This window comes from Humulus lupulus, chromosome 4 (genome assembly GCF_963169125.1).
Source record: "Humulus lupulus chromosome 4, drHumLupu1.1, whole genome shotgun sequence".
NCBI classification, from domain to species: domain Eukaryota; kingdom Viridiplantae; phylum Streptophyta; class Magnoliopsida; order Rosales; family Cannabaceae; genus Humulus; species Humulus lupulus.
This window is the reverse complement of record NC_084796.1, coordinates 188,286,427-188,290,482: the sequence shown is the minus strand read 5'-3', so window position 1 is coordinate 188,290,482 and position 4,056 is coordinate 188,286,427. Positions and strand designations below refer to the sequence as shown.

Sequence of the window (4,056 nt, the reverse complement as noted above, 5' to 3'; positions counted from 1 at the left end):
TAGGGTTCTAGGTAGTAAGAGAATAAGTAAAAGTGAAGGTTTTAGTGGAAATGAGAAGAAGAAGAAAAAAATACCACGAATTATGTCCTCTCCATTGAGGGTAGTCGGAGCTTGTGGCCGACGAACTTTTGACTTCTGAAAGGATCAACCTCTTCTCTCTTGAATGGAAAAGAAGAGATAGATGTGAAGGGGGAGAGAAGATACTCGACAGATATGTGAAGAATCCCTTAGGAATTTTGTTTTAATATATTTTATTTGTGTTTGGTATTTACAAGTTTACAAGTTAATCAATGCCACATCATCATTTTTAAATTCCTCACCTTCGCCAAATTTCCATTTCGTCAAATTCTACACCTTCTAGCCATTAAGTAGGAAAAACAGAGAAAGAAAAACACATCTCAAAGGCAAAGAAGATAGTTCTAATGAGCTAAATCCCATCTCAAAATTTGTCTTTTGAACCAATCCATTCGGAGATCAAAAAAAATTTTAAGCTTTGCCAGGAAATTGTAAAAAGTTCATTTGGGAAATTATTTTACATGTCAACGTACATAGAGAACTCATACTAATAGGATGTGAATCAGGACCAGGGAGAAGCTCGATTCAGAGTAGATTTTCTCGAAAGACACAAAGGTTGGGCAACGTAAATTCATGCACACCAACTGTGTCTGATTAAGATTAATTTTCATCCCCTCCTTCTCTAAAAACATGGAATAATTTAAGCACCATTGAATTAAATACAAGGTTGCAAGTGTTTGATTCATAGGCTTTCCTTATATTTTTTATTTTTCTCATCTTGCTTCTTCTCCATCTTGTTCTATAAACTTACTTGATTGATTCTATTAATGCTCACTATATGTTGTGTTGTTTTGATCTAGTCCATTCTTTGTGCAATGTTTCTTCTTAATCCAGACCTGGCTCAATTGATTCAACTATTGTGGCTGTAGTGCAATTGGTATTTGGGCCTCGTGTGTGTTTACAAGTAAGCCAATAAGAATTTTGATTTCTGAAGATAGAAAGAAACTTTAATGATTTGAAAGAATAAAATAGGCTTCACCATGATAATACTTAGGAAAATATGATAGTATTTACTTTTTATTTTATATAATATTTTTATATGCTTGAAGGAGGTATTTTATACATCAGATATGAGTTAAATGTAGACAATAGCTCAAGTTGATATTTACCTTCCCATTTTATTTTTCTTCTTTGTCATTTAATTTTATATATTCTTGTCTTTTGTGTAAATTCTTATTTTGGGCTTCCTAAAGTTTTTATGGATGATGATACAGAGGTTTTAGATTCTGTTTCTACTACCTTATTTTTGCATATGGTCAACTTTTAAGTTTCATCGTGCTCTCATTTGGTTTGCCTTTCTCCAATTTCTGTTTCAACCTCTTATTTGGTGAATTTTTGTTCCTTTACCCATTCTTCTTTTCTGCCAAAAACTTAAGCCATAATTATTGTCTTCTCTATAATGGAAATATTATGTTCTCTTGATATGATACATTATTTCTCTTGCATGTACTTATTTATTGTTATTAATATTTCCTATTTTTCTTTTTTACTTTGTTCACTTAATTGGTCTTGTGGGTCAATGAGTTGTGATCTAGATATTGTTGTGGTAATGTAGTGCTCTTTTCCTGTTCCCTTTCCCTTATTTTGTTCCTAGGCTTAAAGTTAAAAGGGTTTGTTTGTGTTGTATTGCTCTTTAACTGAGCTTTTGGTTACCGATGCATTGCAAGAGCTTTCGCTGTGTTGGAACTTCTATTTGTGAGAGTATGCTTAGATAAGTTATCAGGCATTAAACCTTTTTTAGCACCAAGTTGTTAGGCTAATATCTAGGCATTAATGTGAATAGTTAGTTTATAAATTGGACGGTATTGTATAAAATATTGTTTTAAAGGAGTGCCTAACCTACCCACAAGAGATGACATTGTTAATTTAAAATTAGAGAATGGATGAAATTTTTTTATTGTGACATACAAGTATATGGTCGATCTTCATATTTCAAACTTGTCTACTATTTTTGTTCATTGAATATTTGAAGTAGTTTAATTGATTTCCATTTGAGATATACATTTCCTGGACAATTTTTATGTAGTTATCACTTATCAAAGTCACCATTTAGGCACTTCTAGATTCACAATTTTGATCCTGGATTATTTTTATTATTATTTATTTTCTAATCCTTTATTTGTTGGGAAAAAGTCTATAAGAAATTAGGTTTGAGTTAATGGGGCCCTTATGCAATACTTTAGTAATATCTGGGGCTGTCAAATATTATTTGATGGTATTTTACTACTTTTTATTTTGTTATATCTTAGATGAAAAGTTTGATAAACATGGACTTTGTACTAGAAATGAACCAAGTCCTCTGTGATCTTGTGGTCGTGAGTCACTGGGTTGTGATATTGTAGCAGTAATGTAGTGCTCTTTTCTTTTTCCTTTCCGTTTTGTTTTTGTTCATAGACTTTAAGTTAAAAGGGTGTGTTGTATATCACCCAAGAGGGATAACTCAAATAATCTAGCATGCGATCACCTCCCCAAAGTCTCAGGGTTGGAGTCCTAGGATTAGTAGGGGATCCTATGTTTTTAAAAAAAAAAATATAAACGAGGGTGTTGTATTGGTCTTTGGTTGAGGTTTTGGCCTTAGGTTGTTGTGATATTGGTAGTGATACACTACAAATTCTTTAATCAAGAACAAATTTAATTTGTATTTTTTAATATAATTTAATATATTATGTAAATATATTATAAAAAATTATTAATTAATAATTTGTAACACACAATAGCTACTAGTTAAAGAATTAGTTTTTTTTTTTTTTGGTGAAAATGAGTTATTCAAATAATTGTTTAAATTTTTTATACTTTGTAATATCAATTGTTAATTTAATTAGTACATGTATATTTAATAAAAGAAGTTTTATTTATTAAAAATTCAATGATACTTATTAAGAAATTTATAGTAGTAGTTTTATTTTTTTCTTTTAAAACTAATAAGAACTATTTTTTTGAAACAGAAAAGTTGATAAATTAAAATAAAACTTGACCAATAAAACAAAAATGCTAGCTATAACGACTTTCTTTAACGATTTCTCTTCCTTCTTTTAGGTTTAAAAAATTGCCGCAATTGTAACCCCCTTCTCCTCTGCTTGACCTGGCACGTAGCACCTCCTTAGTGATGGCACACCTACCTCCATTTGACAACCCAACACAGCAACCCTTGACAGTAGCCTAGCCACCACTCGACCACAGGAGAGGCCATTGTTCGACCACAACAACTCGTGCAACTGGAGTCTTCCTCTCTTCTCTAGTGACTAGTTTCTTCCTTCTTCCTATGCACAACAACACCTCAGGCACACTAGATATTCCCCAAGTATGGAGCTCTTCCCTTTCTCATATATGTTCGTATCTCACGCCGGATTTGGAGGTTTTGGGTGTTGTGTTTATATGTGAATTAGAATTCTTCAAGTCAGAGTTTGGATAGTTACTCATCATATAATATTAATTTTTTTTTTTAGAATTCCGAAAATTGGCTTTGGTCTCTTTCTCATGTAATACAATCATTGCTCAATGATATTATGTCAATAGTTTCTTAGAAAGAAAATTAGAATCAACAACAGCATATTACTTGTTTATATTACAGACATACTTTTCCCTTCAAAAAATAGAAAATTGACGTTCTTTTGCAAAAGTGTGAAACCAAGTATTTATATATAGCTTATCCTCTTAAGCTATATAGTTTTAGGCATTTCCACCGTACATAAGAGCCTAGTTGACAATACATAACTCAAGGTATTTCCACTTTGTAGATGTTGAATATTTCAGTATATTTAATCACACCAGAAGGTTCTATACGATTACAATTTTTCATAGGCAATAAAGCTTAACCATGGAATAATATGTTAGGAAAAATAGATGATTTTTATTTATTTTCATTTAGATCTAATATTAAACAAGTTAATATGAGACAACCTAGAACATGTTTCTAAAATTGAATTTAAAGAGAAATAATGAGAAGAATACTTACATTATACGCAGCGGAATGTTTGAGTA

At 31.2% G+C, this 4,056-nt stretch overlaps 1 long non-coding RNA gene across 1 annotated transcript; it reads left to right on the top strand.

The window, feature by feature from the left end:
- The first annotated feature begins 401 nt into the window (after nucleotides 1-401).
- Nucleotides 402-3,640, top strand: LOC133829331 (uncharacterized). The gene is made up of 3 exons (XR_009891691.1): nucleotides 402-630; nucleotides 910-979; nucleotides 3,112-3,640. It is a non-coding gene; the product is annotated as an uncharacterized LOC133829331 (long non-coding RNA).
- The last annotated feature ends 416 nt before the right edge of the window (nucleotides 3,641-4,056 follow it).